Raw genomic sequence first — 20,291 nt, 5'->3', positions numbered from 1 at the left:
TTATGATCTACCTGCCTTGGCCTCCCAAAGTGCTGGGATTACAGGTGTGAGCCACCACACCTGGCCAACTTGGTTTTCATAGCTAAATAATATTCCATTTTCTGGATAAACATTTGTTTACAGATGGTTATGGATGAATATTCATTTTGTTTAACCATTGCTCTATTAGTTGACATTTGGGTTGTTTCCATCTTTTAGTCCAAGTAAATAATGTTATTGTTATGGGATCTTTGAGGTGTCACTTTTCTGGCCAGAAACCTCTGTGGCTAGTGACACCTTTGCCTGACTCAAGCCCACTCAGCTCCTGTCACCCACTCAGGGTGGTAGGCTGTGCTTGGCTTTCACTACTAGTCTGGACCCATCAAGCATGGAACCAAGCGTGGAACAGCAAGGGATGTGTGAGCAAGAGAGCATGGGGTCCAGCCACTATGCAGTCAGGCATGCTACCACCAGGGAATGCAGTGGCACCTGGCAGCTTGGATACACCAGGAACCACAAGGCCTCAAAGGGGGACTCAAAGCTCGGGGAGCTCCCAGGTCTGGGCTCCCTGAAGGGCTGCAGCTCTTCTTGTCTTTGCCTGCAATGTGGCAAGCAAGGGGCATGTTTCAGCCCTGTTTGTGTTACAGCTTTTCTAGACTTGTCATTTGGTGGTTCCCAAGTACTTGTCCTGCCACCAGGAAAAATGAAACGTGCAGACAAGTGGAGGGTGGGCTTTATCAAGCAGTAGAACAGCTCAGAGACCTGCTGTGGGTAGCTCCTTTCTGCAGCCAGGGTGTCCCAATGAGAGTTCAGCCCTCAGTAGAGAGGAGGAGGTACGGGGGTGGGTGGCTCTCTCTGGTGCTGGTCATCCTCTTGTCTCTGCAGTTCTTAGCAGAGAGGCCCTGGAGTGGGTTGCTCCTCTTTGCAGGCAAGTCGTCCCTGGAGTGGGAAGCTCCTCTCTGCTGCTGGTCAGACAGGCATCTGCTCTGCTCTGGCTGAGTCCAGGGTGTTTATCGGCTTGAATGGAGAAGTGCATGCTGATTGGTCCATGGGCAGCCATGGGTGGGCCCAGGAAAAAGCACTATGAGTTCCCTCTCCCATCAGCAGGACTGGTAGCCTGGCTCCCCGCTGCAGGCTTTCCCTAGCTTGAAGGTGGGGCTTCACTGGGTCCGCTCTCTTCTGCCAGGACGAAGAGCCATTGCCTCCTGCCACCACCATCCATGACACTCAGGTTGCCTGTTCCAAGGGATACCTGCAGGCCAGTACTGAGGTGCCCTCAGCACCCCCTTAGCTTCCCTCCCTTGCTCATTGGTGGTACAGTCTGGAGGGGGCCAAGGCAGCAGGGGGCTGGCAGGTCAGTGCTGCCTTGAGTGTGCACCCACCCGGCAGGGCTGCAACTGTGCCCAGTCTCGGCCCCAACCTTGCCCCATGATCAGAGCTTGTGCTGGAAGCTGGGAGAGGCCAGGCAGCAGCAGCAGGCACTTCTGAGCCTGCAGGGGGAAGAGGGGGCCTTCTGGGCCCCAAGACTACAGAGATGCCTGGGTCCATGGCTGGGCTTGGGCTGCTGTAGAGGCACTCTGGGAGGGCAGGGCTCCTGCCTGCTCCATGGAGTGAGGGGCTCAGGCCTCCCTGCTGCAGCTGGTGTCTTGGCAGTGGCTGGCCATCTGGAGCTGCTGGTGCCATCACTATTATAAATATTCATGTACAAGTCTTGTGTGGGCATATGTTTTCAGTTTTCTTGGGTATATACCTATGAGTTGAAGTTTTAGACCATATGTTAATTCCATGTTTAATCATTCAAGGAACTGCCAGACTGTTTCCCAAAGCAGCCACACCATTTTACATTTCTACCAGCAGTGTATGAGAGTTCCAATTTCTCCACATCTTCACCAGCACTTGTTATTTTCTGACTTTTTTTATTCTGGCCATTCTAGGATGTGTAATCTCATTGTGATTTGTATTTGTATTTCCCTGATGGGTAATTATGTCTAGCATCTTTTCATGCACTTATTGGCCATTTGTATATCTTATGAAATGCTCATTCAGATCCCTTGCCCATTTTTAAATTAGGTCGTCTCTTTATTATTGAGTTGTAAGAGTTCTTTTTATATTCTAAATGCAAGTCTCTTATCACATATATGATTTACAGATATTTTCTCCCATTCTATGGTTTCTCTTTTCACATGAATCTCTCTCTGTCACTCAAGCTGGAGTGCAGTAGCATGAACATGACCCATTGCAGCCTTGACCTCCTGGGCTCAAGCAGTCCTCCTGTCTCAGCCTCCGAAGTAGCTGGGACCACAGGTATGCATCACCATGCCACGCTTGGCTATTTTATTTTATGTTTTAGAGACAGGCTTTTGCCATATTACCCAGGTGGGTCTTGAACTCCTGGGCTCAAGCAATCCTCTTGTCTCAGCCTTCCTAAATGCTGAGATTATAGACATGAGCACTACATCTGGCTTTTTCATATTCTGTGTGTTTTTTAATTTTTTGAGACCAAGTTTCACTCTGTAACCCAGGCTGGAGTGCAGTGGCGTGATCTTGGTTTACTGCAACCTCTGTCTCCCTGGTTCAAGTGATTCTCCTGCCTCAGCTTCCAAGTAGCTGGGATTACAGGCATGCACCACCACACCTGGCGAATTTTTGTAGTTTTAGTAGAGATGGAGTTTTGCCATGTTGGTCAGGCTGGTCTGGAACTCCTGACTTCAAGCGATCTGCCCACCTTAGCCTCCCAAAGTGCTGGGATTACAGGTGTGAGCCACTGCATCTGGCCCTTCACACTCTTCTTTCACACTCTTCATAATGTCCTTAGAGAAACAAAAGTTGTTAATTTTGATAAAGTCCAATTTATCTAACTTTTCTTAAATTTTTTAAATTATACTTTAAGTTCTGAGATACATGTGCAGAATGTGCAGGTTTGTTACATAGATATACACGTGCCATGGTGGTTTGCTGCACCCATCAACCCAATATCTACATTAGCTATTTCTCCTATCACTATCCCTCCCCTATCCCCCCAACACCCTGACAGGCCCCAGTGTGTGATGTTCCCCTCTGTGTGCCCATATGTTCTCATTGTTCAACTCCCACTTATGAGTGAGAACATGTGGTGTTTGATTTTCTGTTCCTGTGTTAGTTTGCTGAGAATGATGTTTTTCAGCTTCATCCATGTCCCTATAAAGGGAATTCATTCTTTTTTATGGCTGCATAGTATTCCACGGTGTATATGTACCACATCTTCTTTACCCAGTCTATCATTGATGGGTATTTGGGTTGGTTCAAAGTCTTTGTTATTGTGAATAGTGCTGCAATAAACATACATATGCGTGTGTCTTTATAGTAGAATGATTTATAATCCTTTGGATATATACCCAGTAATGGAATTTCTGGGTCAAATGGTATTTCTAGGTCCAGATTCTTGAGGAATTGCCACACTGTCTTCCACAATGGTTGAATTAATTTACACTCCCACCAACAGTGTAAAAGCATTCCTATTTCTCCACATTCACTTCAGCATCTGTTGTTTCCTTTTTTTTTTCTTTTGAGTTGGAGTCTCGTACTGTTGCCCAGGCTGGAGTGCAATGGCATGATCTCAGTTCACTGCAACTTCTGCCTCCCAAGTTCAAGTGATTCTCCTGCCTCAGCCTCCTGAGTAGCTGGGATTACAGGCACCCATTACCATATTCAGCTAACTTTTTGTATTTTTAGTAGACATGGAGTTTCACTATGTTTGCAGGCTGGTCTTGAACTCCTGATCTCGTGACCCACCAGCCTTGGCCTCCCAGAGTACTGGGATTACAGGTGTAAGCCATGGCGCACGGCCTGTTGTTTCTTTCTTTCTTTTTTTTTTTTTGAGATGGAGTTTTGCTCTTGTTACCCAGGCTGGAGTGCAATGGCACGATCTCGGCTCACCGCAACCTCTGCCTCCTGGGTTCAGGCAATTCTCCTGCCTCAGCCTCCTGAGTAGCTGGGATTATAGGCACGCACCACCATGCCCAGTAATTTTTTTGTATTTTTAGTAGAGATGGGGTTTCACCATGTTGATCAGGATGGTCTCGATCTATTGACTTCGTGATCCACCTACCTCGGCCTCCCAAAGTTCTGGGATTACAGGCGTGAGCCACCACACCCGGCCTTGTTTCTTGACTTTTTAATGATCGGCATTCTAACTGGCATGAGATGGTATCTCATTGCGGTTTTGATTTGCATTTCTCTAATGACCAGTGATGATGAGGTTTTTTTATGTTTCTTGGCCACATAAATGTCTTCTTTTGAAAAGTGTCTGTTCATATCCTTCACTCACTTTTTTCTTGTAACTTTGTTTAAGTCCTTGTGGATTCTGGATATTAGCCCTTTGTCAGATGGATAGATTGCAAAAATGTTCTCCCATTTTGTAGATTGCCTGTTCACTCTGATGATAGTTTGTTTTGCTGTGCAAATTAGTTTAATTAGACCTAATTTGTCCAATTTATCTAATTTTTCTAGTACTTTTGGTGTCATATCTAAGAATCTGGCCAGGTTCTGGGCTCTCTGTTCTCTCCCATTGATCTACGTGTCTCTCTTTCTGCCAGTGCTATTCTGTCTAGACTACCATTCCTTTTGTGGCAAGTTTTGAAATTTGGGAATTGTGAGTTGTTGTGAACTGAACGCGAGCCCGGGAATCTCGTCCAGCGAGAGGGTCCCAAACCTGGAAGAGGGCTTGCGCGGAAAGAAAGGAGACAGAGAGAGGAGGGGTCTGGAGGACTGGATGGGCTATGCCCATACAGTGATTTTATTTGTGCAGTTGGTTTCCTTATATACTTTTTTCTTTAACATCATTACCTCAATGCAGATCATTACTCAAACAATAAAAGGAACAGAAAATTCCTTGGGGGATGATTCTGAGGAACTGTCAAAGGGAACAAATACTAATTTAAAAGATCAATGGGAAATAGGTGATGCTGATTATCGATATTGTCAGAACAATCAGTAACTTGGATAACAATCTTTGATTAACTAGAAGTCACAAGCTCAGCAGTAAACCGTGCATCTGCGAGAGACAAGGACCGCAGGGGAGGTCGCCAGGCTGAAACAATGCTGGTAAACAAAGTCTTAGATCAGGAGCCAGAAAGGGGAACACAATACCCAATTAACTCACTTCAGCGTTCACCTAGCCATTATCTCATCGGCCAAGAAGGCTGAGGATAGTGTCCTGCTTCTTAATTTCCTCTTTCTTTATAGCTCGACAGCCTCTAGCCAGGGAAAATGTGTAAGGGATCAAGTTCACCTAATGGTGGAGGCCAAGTTGTTAGCCTCTCGCAGGGGCGACCCCCACAGTGAGTACACTTTGTTCTTCTTTTGTAGGATTATTTTGGCTATTTGGAGTCCCTTGCAATTCAATATGGATTTTAGAATCAGCTTGTCAATTTCCAGTGAAGTCAGTTGGGATCCTGATAAGGATTGCTTTAAACCTTGATCAGTATGGGGGGTATAACCATCGCAACAGTGTTACGTCTTCTAATCCATGGACATGGGATGTTCTCCATTTTTTAAATTTTTTTTAAATTTTTTTTCGAGATGGAGTCTTGCTCTGTTACCCAGGCTGGAGTGCAGTTGTGTGATCTCGGCTCACTGCAATCTCTGCCTCCCAGGTTCAAGCAATTCTCCTGTGTCAGCCTCCCAAGTAGTTGGGACTACAGGCGCAAGCCACCACACCTGGCTAATTTTTTTGTATTTTTAGTAAAGACGGGGTTGTACCATGCTGGTCAAGCTGGTCTTGAACTCCCAACCTCAGGTGATCCACCCACCTCAGCCTCCCAAAGTGCTGGGATTACAGACGTGAGCCACCACAGCTGGCTGCATTTATTTAGATCTTCACTTCATTTTGACAAGGCTTTTGTAGTTTTCAGAGTTTGGCATTTCTTTTGCTAAATTTATTCCCAAGTATTTTATTCTAGTCAATGTTATTGTGAATTTAATGGTTTACTTACTTTCAAAAAGTAACCCCTGGCAACTCCTAATTTGTTTCCATCTCTGTAATTTGGTTATTTGAAAATGTAAATAGAAACATGTGCCTTTGTGTTTTTTTGTTGTTTGTTTGTTTGTTTGTTTTGAGACAGAGTCTCACCCTGTTGCCCAAGCTGGAATGCAGTAGCTCAATCTTGGCTCACTGCAACCTCCACCCACCAGGTTCAAGCAATTCTCCTGCCTCAGCCTCCTGAGTAGCTGGGATTACAGGCATGTGCCACCATGCCTGGCTAATTTTTGTATTTTTAGTAGAGACAGGGTTTCACCATGTTGCGTAGGCTGGTCTTGAACTCCTGATCTCAAGTCATCCTCCCACCTTCTTGGCCTCTCAAAGTGTTGGGATTACAGGCATGAGCCACTGCACCCAGCCTGAAGTTGGCTTTTTTTTTCTTTTTTTTTTTTTAACTCAGAATAAGACTTTGAGATCTGGGGCTGGGCGCGGTGGCTCAAGCCTGTAATCCCAGCACTTTGGGAGGCTGAGGCAGGTGGATCACGAGGTCAGCAGATCGAGACCATCCTGGTCAACATGGTGAAACCCCGTCTCTACTAAAAATACAAAAAATTAGCTGGGCATCGTGGCGCATGCCTGTAATCCCAGCTACTCAGGAGGCTGAGGCAGGAGAATTGCCTGAACCCAGGAGGCGGAGGTTGCGGTGAGCCGAGATCATGCTATTGCACTCCAGCTTGGGTAACAAGAGCGAAACTCCATCTCAAAAAAAAAAGAAAAGACTTTGAGATCCATCTAAGTTTGTTGCATATGCCAACAGTTTTTTTCCTTTTCATTGCTGAGTAATACATGATATGGATGTACCAGTTTGTTTTACCACCCACCAATTGAGAGACTTGTTGATGATTTTCAGTTTTTGGCTAGTGCAAATTAAGCTGCTATGAACATTCATGACATTCATGTGTTTGTTCTTGAGTGGATGCAAATTTTCATTTTCTGGGGATAAATATCCAGGAGTGTAACTGTTGTGTTGTATGGTAAATGTCTACTTTTTTTTTTTTTTTTGAGATAGTCTTGCTCTGTCACCCAGGCTGGAATGCAGTGGCACCATCTCAGCTCACTGCAACCTCTGCCTCCTGGGTTCTAGCAATTCTCTTGTCTCAGCCTTCCCCGTAGCTGGGACTACAGGTGCACACCACCATGCCTGGCTAATTTTTGTATTTTTAGTAGAGACGGGGTTTCACCATGTTGGCCAGGCTGGTCTCAAACACCTGACCTCATGATTTGCCCACCTTGATCTCCCAAAGTGCTGGGATTACAGGCATGAGCCACTGTGCCTGGCCTACTTTTCTTTTTAGGAAACTGCTAAATTGTTTTCCAAAGTGGCTGTACTATTTTACTTTCCCACCAGCAATGTATGCAAGATACTGTTTCTCTGCATCATGACTGGTATTTGGTATTATCACACTTTTTTATTATAACTGTTCTACTAGGTGTGGAGTGCTATCTCCTGATAATCTTCATTTGCATTTCCCTGTGACTAGTGTTATTGAACATCTTTTCATGTGCTTATGTGCCATCTACATACCTTCTTTGATGAAATATCTCTTCATGGTTTTTGCCCATTTTCTAATGGAGATGTTTGGGTCTTTTTACTGTTGAATTTTGAGAGTTTTGTTTTTGTTTTTGAGATGGAGTCTTGCTCTGTCCCCCAGGTTGTAGTTCAGTGGTGTGATCTCAGCTCACTGCAACTTCCACCTCCCAAGTTCAAGTGATCCTCCTGGTTCAGCCTCCTGAATGACTGGGACCACAGGCGTGTGCCACCACGCCCAGCTAATTTTAATATTTTTATTAGAGATGGGGTTTCACCATGTCGGCCAGGCTGGTCTCAAACTCCTGGCCTCAGGTGATCCATTCACTTCGGCCTCCTAAAGGGCTAGGATTACAGGCATGAGCCACCATGCCTGATCAAGAGTTTTTTTTGTTTTGTTTTTATTTTTTGAGACGGAGTTTCGCTCTTGCTGCCCAGGCTGGAGCGTGATGGGGCAATCTTGGCTCACTGCAACCTCCACCTCCCAGGTTCAAGTGATTCTCCTGCCTCAGCCCCCTGAGTAGCTGGGATTACAGGCATGCACCACTTTGCCCAGCTAATTTTATGTTTTTAGTAGAGACAGGGTTTCTCCATGTTGGTCAGGCTGGTCTTGAACTCCCGACCTCAGCGTGATCCACCTGCCTCAGCCTCCCAAACTACTGGGCTTATAGGCGTGAGCTACCACGCATGGCCAAGAATTCTTTATCTATTCTATATAACAGTCTTTTGTCTGCCATATGGGTGTCAGATATTTTCTTTCTTTGTTTTTTGTTTTGTTTTGTTTTTTGAGATGGAGTCTCGCTCTGTTGTCCAGGTTGCAGTGTAGTGGTGAGATCTCTGCTCACTGCAATGTTCACTTCCCAGGTTCAAGTGATTCTCCTGCCTCAGCCTCCTGAGCAGCTGGGATTACAGGCACGTGCCACCAAGACTGGCTAATTTTTGTATTTTTAGTAGAGATGGGGTTTCATCATGTTGGTCAGGCTGGTCTTGAACTCCTGACCTTATGATCCACTTGCCTCAGCCTCCCAAAGTGCTGGGATTATAGGCGTGAACCACTGTGCCCAACTGATATCAGATATTTTCTTGCAAATATTTTCTTCCAGTTTGTAGCTTGTACTTTTATTTTTCTTATTTTATTGTTATTATTTGAGACAGGGTCTTGCTCTGTCACCCAAACTGGAGTGCAGTGGTGCAATCATGGCTCACTCGCAGCCTTGACCTCCTGGGCTCAAAGTGATCATCCTACCTCAGCCTCCCAAGTAGCTAGGACCACAGGTGTGTGCCATCACACCTGGCTATTTTTTTTTTTTTCTAGAGATGGCATCTCCCTGTGTTTCCCAGGATGGTCTCGAACCCCTGTGCTCAGGTGATCCTCCCAGACTCCCAAAGTGTTGGGATCACAGGGATGAGCAACCACATCTGGTTAATTTTTGTACTTTTTGTAGAGACAGGGTTTCACCATGTTGCCCAGGTTTGTCTCCAATCCCTGGACTCAAGTGATCTGCCCACCTCAACATTCCAAAGTGCTGAGTTTATAAGTGTGAGCCACCATGCCCTGCACTGAAGGATCTATTTCTAAGGTGGCTCAGTCACATGGTGGGTAAGTGTTGGTTGTTAGTGGAAGGTCTTAGTTCTCCATGTGAGCCTCTCCATAAGGGCTGTTTGAGTGTCTTTATGACATGGTGGTTAGGTTTCCCAGTGGTAAGCAATCTAAGACCATAGGGTGAGGGCTGAAATGCCCTTTATGTTCTAGCCTGAGAAGTCACATATTGATGACACAGATTAGCTGTGATTCAGTGAGGTAGGGGGACAACTCAAAGGTGTGAATATCCAGAGTCAAGGGCATTGGAAGACATCTTGGAGACTGGGTACCATAGCTGGTCAATAGAACTAAATAGATGCAATTCGAGACAGTCTGGCTCCATAGTTGGGAAGCATAAACACCCTCTTATACTGGCTTAGTATGGTAAGATTTGGGCTGGCTGCGAAATATGACTTCTGTAAAGTAGAATAAGAGCAACTGAGGAAGGGTAGGTGGCGTTTCTATTATAGGAAAATAGAACAATTTTGCGAAAGGATCATATGGAAACAGTATTTGGTTACCTATTTTCTTAAAAATATCCATGCTGTAAACTTTTTGGCAAGTTGCCTTATGCCTCAGCCTGCTGTCCTGAATGACTGTTCCACATCTAACCTTCTACACCTTCTGCCCTTCTCCTTCTCTACTGATGACATTGCTTCCTAACCCTCAGAGAAGGTTAAGGCACATCTACCCCCTGATAGCATCTATGCTAACACACTCTCCCTTCCCTCCTTGACCAGTCTCTGCTCCCAAGGTCAACTCTTCAACTTGGCTACTAGATCTCTTCTCCTCTCAACTACTCAAGGATATTAGGATTGGCAGCCGTTCATCCCTTTATCTGAAATTTGTCTCTCTTGGCTCATTCTCATTAGCATGTATGTCAGGCTATACCATCTTCCATCTTTTTTTTTGAGACAGGATCTTACTTGTCACTCAGACTGGAGTACAGTGGTGTGACCTTGGCTCACTGCAGTCTTGACCTCCCAAGTTCAAGTGATCCTTCCATCTCAACCTCCTGAGTAGCTGGGACTACAGGTGCACACCACCAAGCCTGGCTAAGTTTTGTATTTTTTCTTAGAGATGGGGTTTCACCATGATGCCCAGGCTGGTCTCGAACTCCTGGGCTCAAGGGATCTGCCTGCCTTGGCCTCCCAAAGAGCTAGGATTACAGGTGTTAGCCACTGCACCCAACCCTATCTTCCGTTTTAAAACTAAAACAAAAGCAGAAAAACTTTCTCAACACCTTTTCCCCTTTAGATACTGTCCCAGGTCTCTGCTTCTCTTTACAGCAATGTTTTTGTTTGTTTGTTTTGTTTTTTGAGACGGAGTTGCTCTGTGTCCAGGCTGGAGTGCAGTGGTGCAATCTTGGCTCACTGCAACCTCTGCCTCCTGGGTTCAAGTGATTCTCCTGCCTCAGTCTCCTGAGTAGCTGGGATTACAGACATGCACCACCACATCTGGCTAATTTTTGCATTTTTAGTAGAGATGGGGTTTCATCATGTTGACCAGGCTGATCTCAAACTCCTGACCTCAGGTGATCCACCCATCTCAGCCTCCCAAAGTGTTGGAATTACAGGCGTGAGCCACGGCATCCAGCCTACAGCAAAACTTATTGAAAGAATGGTCAGTTATCTGTCTCTACTTTCTCTTCTCTCATTCTCTGTGAATGCATTTTAATTAGGCTTTTGCCCACATCACTCTACTGAACCTGCTCTTTTCAAAGTAGTCAATGACTTTCATATTAAATTGAATGGTTATTTCTCAGGACTTACTCTTCACCTATCATTGTATTGGTTATCTGTTGCTATATAGCAATTACCCTCAAATTTATTGACTCAAAACAAGAAGCAATTTTCTCATAGTTTCTATGAGTCAGGAATTCAGGAATAGCTTAGCTATGTGATTCTAGATTAGGTTCTCTTATGAAGTTGCCTTCAAGGTGGTGGCAGAGGTTGTAGTCATGTGAAATCTTGGAAGGTTGGAAGATCCACTTCCAATGTACTCACTCACATGTCTGGCAAATTAGTGTTTGTTTTTGGTAGTAGGCCTTAGTTCTTCACCATATAGACCTCTCCATAAGACTGCTTGAGCATCCTCACAATATGGCAACTGCCCCTCCTCTGGGAGAAGGGATTTCAAAGAGAGCAAAGCAGAAGTTGAAATATCTTTTGTGATCTGGCCTCATAAGTTGCACTCCATTATTTCTGGAACATCTTAATGGTTATACAAGTTATTCTGATTCAGTGTAGAAAGAGATTATACAGGAACATGTGTACCGTGAAGCAAGAGTCACTGGGGAGCCATCTTGGAGGCTAGCTAGCAGAGTGATGTATGCCTCAGTCGATTGCTCCCTTCTCCCTCTCCTTCTTTAATGCTCTCTCATTCTTGACATAATTTTAATTCTTGACTTTCTGGATACCACATATTCTTGGTTTTCTTCCTATCTCATTGGTTGCTTCTCAGTTTTCTTTCTGTTTATCCTTTCAGCTTCAAATGTTAGAGCCTCTTAGGGTTCATTTCACATCTGCAATGGATGCTGTTGTCCTACTTAGATCTCCTTTACAGGACTAGTTGTACCCATTCCTCAGCTCCTGTGAGTATTGGCTACTAATGGCTCATCATTTACTCCTTCTCTGGAGAATTGCTCTCCACAAACTGGATCTGCCTTACCTGAGAGATTAGAGAGATTAACTACTGCTCTCCACTGGCCGGCAGACCTGTCATTGACTAATGACTAATGATGAAATGAGGTCAAGTTAAAAAGGCCAATTCCTAGCCTTGGTAGAACGAGCTTTGTGGAATAATTCATGCTCCAAAGTTCTCACAGGATCAAACTGAACACCGTAACTTTGCCTAGCTCTTTCTCCTCTCCTATTCCATTTCCCTTGCTCATTTTCTCCTGACAGCACTCCCTCAAAGATCACATACACTCAAATCCCTATCTCGGCTCTGCTTACAGGGAGTCTGATCTACGATGCCAAAACACTTTCTTCTGTTTGTACTCATTCCCTAGGCTTCCTCTGCTCTTCAGCCATACCACAGATCTGCCCCACCTCAGAATCTTTCTCTCTGCCTGTCACCCACATCCCCAGATATCTACACGGTTCAATTCCTTGCTTCCTTCAGGTCTCTGCCCAAACCTCGTTTTATCAGAGAGGCCTTCCCTGTCTGCCTTATATAAATAGATGTATATCTGCATCTGTCACTTTCTAACCCCCTACCAAATTAATTTTTTCAAAATGCATATTATCATTTGAGATATTATCTATCTACTTTCTATTTGTTTATTGTCTGTCCCTTCCTGTACTAGGTTATGTGCTCCGTGAGAGCAGGGATTTTATTATTTTTGCTCATTGTCATATTCCCAGGGCATAGAACAGTGCCTGACACATGGTAAATACTCAGTAAATTATTTGTTGAATGAATGAATAAATGGACTCATTAATAGGGAAAACTGAGCCAATCTATAAAAAGCTTCCTCTTTCTCACCTATTCTCCCAATACTCCTGCAGTGGGAAACTGGGCAAGCTCATAGCAGCAGCTAAAAATATCACTCTTGAAAAATAACACAATAATTGAGTGCCCATTATGTGTCCAATATTGTTCTTGCCACTTTCACGCACTAGCTCTAATCTTTAGAACTACCCTGCAAACTGGATATAGAGCATGAAGGTTAACCAATCAAACTTTGGAGACAAAGATTGAAATCTTGCCTTGGCTACTCTGTAACTGTGATCTTGGGCAAGTTCTTTGAGCTTCAAGAGTCCTAAATGTGGTCAATAATAGATCCCACCTCCAAGTGGCCAGCTCCTGGTACTACCACAAATGTGTTCATGTTTGTTTCCTCCACCAGAGCAAAGTTCTTGAAAGTAATAATAGAGTCTCTTTCACAGAGTTGGTGGGAGGATTAAATGAGACAATGTATGCAAAAGATCTAGCAAACTACCTGGGATATAATAGTTGTTTCATAACTCTTACTATTATTATTGTATCCATTTTTCAGATGAAAAAACACCAGTGATGTGGCTGGACTCCAGGGTAAATGGCCATGTCAGGCCCCAGAGATTCTGCATCCTTAGCCTTATTCTCCTAGCCTCAAAGATTCCCTAGGCGTGGCAGGCTATGAAGCAGAGCCGTGAATCAAGGAGACGAGAGCTGGGACATTAAGTGGTAACCTGGATGGACAGTTGACTAAGAGGCTCCTCTAATGCCACATCACTACAGGAGTTGCAGAACATTGTCATAATTCAGGGTAGTCCCCCTACGTTGAATTGACAGTCATTTTGGTGGGATAGAGACTAAAGATTGAAGTTAATTTGATTTCTAGAATATGAAAAAGTTAGATATTTTGGGTATGTATAAGTTTATGCACCGAGATTCAAACTTACAATATAAATAGTACAAAGCAGTGTATAATAAAGCCAGGTGATCTGCACAATGGCTTTTACTGGAATTCAGAGGAGAGAGAGATCATTAAGAACAATCAAGACAGGTTTTTCCTAGAGGATGGGACCTGGAACGATAATAGTACTACAACTACTAATAACTATTTATGAAGGGCTTGATTCTTTATGTGTTATTAATATGGTTTGGTTGTAACTCCACCCGAATCTTATCCTGTAGTTTCCATAATCCCCAGGTGTCATGGGAGGGACCCAGTGGGAGGTAACTGAATCATGGGGACAGATACCTCCATGCTGTTCTCATGATAGTGAGTTCTCATGAGATCTGATGGTTTCATAAGGGGCTTTTCCCCTTTTACTCATTCTTGTTCTCTTTTCTGCCACGTGAAGAAGGATGTGTTTTCTTCCCCTTCTGCCATGATTGTAAGTTTCCTGAGACTTCCCCAGCCATGCAGAACTTTCCTTTATAAATTACCCAGTCCATGAAGACAGTGTGAAGGCATAAAAATGGACTAATGGCTGGGCACGGTGGCTCACACCTGTAATACCAGCACTTTGGGAGGCCGAGGCGGGTAGATCACAAAGTCAGGAATTCAAGACCAGCCTGGCCAAGATGGTGAAACCCTGTCTCTACTCAAAATATAAAAATTAGCTGGGCACAGTGGCTTGAACTCAGGAGGCGGTGGTTGCAGTGAGCCAAGATTGCACCAGTGCACTCTAGCCTGGGTGGCAGAGCAAGACTCTGTCTCAGAAAAAAAGACTAATACAATGATTGTCTTTTTAAATAGTCACAATAAATTAGCAATGTATGGAGATGTTATCATCTTCATTTCACAGATAAGGAAACTGAAGCTCAGAGAGTTCAAGTAACTTTCTCATTACCATAAAGCTAATAAGTAGTTTGGGTCAGGATTTGAACCCAGGTCTATCTCTGGTCCTATGGAAACATGCCCATGGCCCTTGACCCTTCCACACTCGAGTGTCTGTCCTGAAGGACCAAGCTGAAACTCAGCTCCCCTTGATAGTGACATCCCCAGCAATCCCCAGTGGATTCCCATAGCACTTTGATCCCATCTCCAAGTGGCCACTTCCTGGAACTATCACAGTGTGTCCATGTTTGTCTCCTCCACTAGAGCAAAGTTTCTGAAAATCAGAGAAATGTTTTATTTATCTCTATCTTATATCAATTTTGCAGTATTTGGCACTCAGTAGGCATCAAAATATTGAAAAAATTGATGAAGGAAAAAGTGAATATTAAATACTGTGATACCAAAAAGCATCTATTTGGGTTTTTTTAAAAGTGTGCTTTGAGTTTCTCATGATTTTAAACATATATTTGATATGACTTTCTTTTTTTTTTTTGAGACAGAGTCGCCCTCTGTCACTCAGGCTGCAGTGCAGTGACACTATCTTGGTTCACTGCAACCTCTGCCTCCTGGGTTCAAGCGATTCTCCTGCCTCAGCCTCCCAAGAAGCTGGGATTACAGGTGCCTGCCACCACACCAAGCTCATTTTTTTGCATTTTTAGTAGAGACACGGTTTTATCATGTTGGCCAGGCTGGTCTTGAGCTCCTGACCTAAAGTGATCCACTCACCTTGGCTTCCCAAAGTGCTGAGATTACAGGCATGAGCCACCATACCCAGCTAGATAAGACATTTTAATTTCTTTCATGATTCCTGGTATTGTTGAAGAGACATCATTTACAGATATAACAGGGACTATAAATAAACATATGAAAATGATAAATTATAAAATAGTAAATGATAATGTGTTAAATTGCATGGATTCTTTAAAAATGCAATAGAAGTTTAGAAAATATAGAGATTAGTGTGATTTTAGGTGGTATAAGGAAAAGAGAACTGAGGACAGCTCTCTGAAATGCTATATTTGTCAGTTCTCAGTTGCAAGCAACGGAAATAGATTCTGAATAAGTTAAGCTACTGAGCAGTTCACAGAAATACTGGGACACCTGGAGAACCAGGCTCAGAGCCTAAACAGATACAACCATAGCCAAAACCACTCCATAAACAGTGTTTGGTGAAGATTCTGCTGTCCACTATATGCCACATTTTATATCACTGACACTAGCAGGCCAGGGACCTGAGATTGGCACTGCTGCTAGGACTGCATGAAAACTAGAAGTTGCTGTCACCAGGAACACTCTTCCCCTGACTCTGCTTATTTTCATCAGTAACTCCTGAGTCAAAGGCTAGGATAGCTGCATCTGATTGGCTCGGCCTAGGACACCGTCAGGTCTGGCTGCAAAGGAGACTGGGAAAGCCCGGATCTGGTGTTTTCAGCATCTCTAGTGAGAAGTAGGATCTGCTTCATATAAGATTCTTGGGGTCTTTTTTGTTTATTTGTATTTTTGAAACAGAGTCTCACTCTGTCACCCAGGCTGGAGTGCAGTGGTATGATCTTTGCTCACTGCAGTCACTGCCTCCTGGGTTCAAACGACTCTCATGCCTCAGCCTCCCAAGTAGTTGGGATTACAGCTGCATACTACCCTCCCTGACTAATTTTTTGTATTTTTAGTATAGATGGGTTTCATTATGTTGGCCAGACTGGTCTTGAATTCCTGACCTCAAGTGATCTGCCTGCCTCAGCCTCCCAAAGTGCTGGATTCTTAAGGTGGGAAATTCTCAGGTCTTGAGTAGCCTCCACCCCTATCTCCCAAAAAAGGAATGTCTACTGCAGTTGCCCAAAGCTAGAGGGCAAGAAAAGGAAGAGGGATGGTTAGACAAGAGATCGAGAAGTGGTCCAGGGCAGTGGAAAGAGCCTTGAGGAAGCCTGGGAGGAGAGTTTAAGGAGGGAAAGGTAAGGTGCTGAGTGCTTCGGAGAGTTCTAGGGAGAGTAGAAGTGGTCTTTGCATTTGGATAGAAAGGGGTGTTCTGTGACCTCACCAAGAGCAATTTTGGTTAAGTGTGGAGGTAGAAGCCATCATAGGAAATTATGGAGAAAACCAATGTAAAGACATGGAGGAATCTGTCTCAAAATTATTGGGAACATTTGTCTCTATTAATCATCTAATGTCTTAATTCATCATTCATTCCATGACATGATTTGGCTGTGCTTCCACCTATGTAGGGAAGGGGAGTAGAAAGTTGCCAGGATAGGCCAGATGTGGTGGTACATGGCTGTAATCCCAGCACCTTAGGAGGCTGAGGTGGGAGGACTGCTTGAGTCCAGGAAGTTGAGGCTGCAGTGAGCCATGATCATGCCACTGCACTCTGACCTGGGCAATAAAAAGAAGAAAGGAAGAAGTGTGAGAAACAAACTCACCCATCTAAACTCAAAGAATGGACTCAGAGACTCAGAGAACAGTGAAAGTGAGACTTTTAATGACAGTCCTGAAGATTGGGTTTCTGATAGGGAGGCACACCCAGCACAGTTTCAACAAGCAATTTATCCCCTCATGCACAGATCCCTCCCCCAGTTCCTCATAGGCTGAGTACTATGGGGTCATAATCTTCCTGGACATTACCTATTGATTGTTGGGTAGAGGCTTTAGGTCTTTGTTTGGGTTGTCTTGCTGCATTTTATTGTAGCTCATAATGCATTGCAATCCTAGTTAGCTCGGGGGCTCTTTAAATATTTAACTTATGACCTAAGTGGCTGGACAGGCTGAGTGAGCTATTTTGCAGACTAGTAAATTTTTATCTTAGACTAAACTTTGGTCCAGGTGAAGGCAACTAAGGGAGATGGGGAGTGGGGAGGCCGACAAGCAGTCATTGGCTATCCAAGCAGGGGCCTGGTTTATCCTGTTTCTTTTGTAGTTTGTTGGCCTAAGCTGATTTAAGGCACTCTGTCTTGGAAATGGACCAATGTATACATTATTTCCTTCAATTTCCTCCGCTTTTTCTTTTTACTCCTATTGGTCCCATTTTCACATTTATTTTTGTGTCCTTTGGTTCTTAAATTTATTAGGGACTCCTAATGAATTAATGTAAGTGCTGGGATTAAAATAATGTGTTGTATCTCTCCAACTTCAGGGGCCATGTGGATTCTTGGGGATCTTATGGAATGCCGGGGTGAAGGGAACGGCCAATTGAACTAAGGCACAAGTTCCGGTGCAATTGGACGGTAACAGGTTAGGGAGGTTGCTCTTCCCATAGTACCACCAGACATCAGCCTGGGGTATATGAAGCACTGAGTAGTTGCCTTTGTTTGACTCACCAGTTAAACATTTAGGATTTGGGTACAAGCTGAGAGTTTTCCCACAGGCTTACTAAACTCTGCCCCCTGCCTAGAGAGGTGAGAGGAGTGGTTCAAATTCCCTATGGAGAACGAGTGAATTGCTCTAGGGTCTGATCCCTGCAAGGCAGGAAACAGCAGTGATAGACTTTTGTAAGTTTTATTTCCCCATGCATTCCTGTCCTGGTATAGAGCCAACATGCAACGCATTCCATAGGGATTGACAGTTCTTCCTAGGGAAATGGAACCACCTGTGCCCGAGGCTGCCCAGCAAAGCATGCAGTAACAGTCACTCTTATTAAGAGCTAGTACTGAAAATTTGACCCATTTAATCCAGGCATTTACATCCCCATATCTAGTCTTAATTTCTAAAGTCTGCCTCAAGTCAGTTACCTTAATTATGTTTGTTCTCTTACAGTTATTGTCTGGTGAGTTAAAGGAAGTAGTGGGACCAGGAGTTACAGTAATCCTGGGTGGACTCGGGGTGGAGTTGGTGACCAGCCTAAGGGCGAACCATTCCACGGCATCCCTTCCTGAGACATCTATTTCTAATCCACACCTCCAAGGTTCCTGGGTTGTTGATGGTAATTAATATAGGATTGCATTCTAAATTTCTACCGTTAGGTGATGTAGGGCCCTTATACAAATGTATTTTATTCTATTTTTTTTTTTAATGAATCATAGTCAATTTTATTCCAGTTCTTCAAAATTTATACTCAGTATGTTGTTTCCAAAATGTAAGTCACCCTTTACATAATAATTTTATTATATCATCTTTCCTTTATAGTTTTTTCATTGTTTCTTAATGGTTCTTCAGTAGAATCCAGAATCTTGAGTTGCCCAGTTAGGAGCCTCTGACCTGCTATTCTGATTAAGTTTCTTCTCAATATTCATGGCCAACATCTGGCTTCTAAAAGAAAGGCTTTTGGTCTTTTCAATCACTTGCTGATAGGGTGAGACTGCATTGTTACCCATAACCACATGACCCAATTTAGAATCAATCTTGGCATCCAGTCTTGCATTTCTAATCAAATTTACAATCCACCTTTCAGCTTCTTCTGGAGTCACGTTCAGTTTATCCGCCAACATGTTAATGCTGATACACTGGTGGATGTGACAGAAAGTTTCAAATATGAAGAGACGGGCATTTTCAATGAAATCTTCAAGACAGGCCACCAAGAAGAAGTCATTCACAAGCACTGATTCACATTCCCTCAGCTTTTTCTGAGCCCCATCAAAGTCAAAGTTAACATATAAGCATTCAACAAATTCTGTAATTGGGTCCTTATATGTGTGAGACTCCTGTTGAATAATCTTAACTAGATCTTTCAGCACTTGCCGGCGTTTTCGAACATCCTTGTTTGTTATGACTGCTGTAGTCAAATAGCGAAGAATGTGTGGACACATTGTCTGAATTGCATTAAGATACTGTGGCTGGTAAAGAAGAGATTGATAATATTATCGCGAACTTTGGGGTGATTGAAGAAAATAAACAGGGACCAGTGAATAAGCCATGTTCTCTGCTGAAGAGACTGGAGTGGAGAACTCACAGAATTATTATCTATGGTCTCTTTTAACCGTGTAAGATCTTCCATGGTGGCATCCCAATTCTGCATTAAGATTTCAGAGGCCAGCTTTCCCCAGAGTGAACTTAATGCATTTCTATCTGTTGCTGGAACCAACACTCTAAAAAAATAAAGATATTCTGCTGCTCCTGAGTAATTCCCACATTCATATTGGAATTTTGCATATCTGTAGAGGGTGTCTAAATATTCCTGCCTAAAACCATGTTTGTCCGCCAGGTAGTCAAAGAGCATCCTACCATCCTGGTTGACTGCATTTGCCTTGTAGTTTCTGGATCTTCAAACATCTTCACAATTGGTTCTGTTTCTGCCTGAAGCTGTTTCAGTTGTGCAACAACTGTGGTTCTTTTCTCTCTCAAAGCATGAGGAATATCATCAGAATAAAGGTTTTTGTAAACATCCATAGCAAAGTCTACCATGTTGGTATCACTAAGAAGGTCCAATTTACCTTGTAATAATTCCTTTTCATTATATATCTCCTTTACAGAGAGAAACTCCAAAAGCGGAAAGACTAGATGCCGATCCAGAAAGTGCGTGATGTGAGTAGTTAAGTCGTACTCCGCCATCTTGCCAAAGAAACGTATTTTATTCTTTAAGGGTTTGCTTTTGGAAGAATGACTCACCTAGCTTTGATATTGAGTGGGCCAACAAACCTGATTCCGGCTAGCACAGGGCTTTTCTGAGAGGGCCCAATAACAGTCTGTTTTAGGACATAGATATTTACCTGCTCGTGACAATTGTCTTTGGTTCCCTAAATTCAGGCATTAAATTTTATAGTTGGGGTGCAGGGGTGGAGGTCTTAGTTGATTATTGGTTTGGATATTCCCTACTTTCCACCCCTAGTACTGGGCCCTATTCAATACTTACGTCTCCTTTCACCCCTTGTGTTAGGATGAATCCTAACCATATCCACCCCTGATGACGGAGCCTGCTCATAGCTTCCTTTTCGGTTTTTCTTAAAGTTAGCTTTAAGTGTTCCTTAGTTGATCTATACACTTCCCA

General features: G+C 43.7%; 1 pseudogene; it reads right to left on the bottom strand.

Annotated features, from left to right (window-relative positions):
• Positions 1-18,357: 18,357 nt before the first annotated feature.
• LOC100389031 (eukaryotic translation initiation factor 3 subunit E pseudogene) lies at positions 18,358-19,866 on the bottom strand (annotated as a pseudogene).
• Positions 19,867-20,291: the final 425 nt, after the last annotated feature.

The sequence above is a fragment of the Callithrix jacchus genome, chromosome 4, assembly GCF_049354715.1.
Source record: "Callithrix jacchus isolate 240 chromosome 4, calJac240_pri, whole genome shotgun sequence".
Classification (NCBI taxonomy): domain Eukaryota; kingdom Metazoa; phylum Chordata; class Mammalia; order Primates; family Cebidae; genus Callithrix; species Callithrix jacchus.
This window is presented reverse-complemented; position numbering and strand designations above follow the sequence as displayed.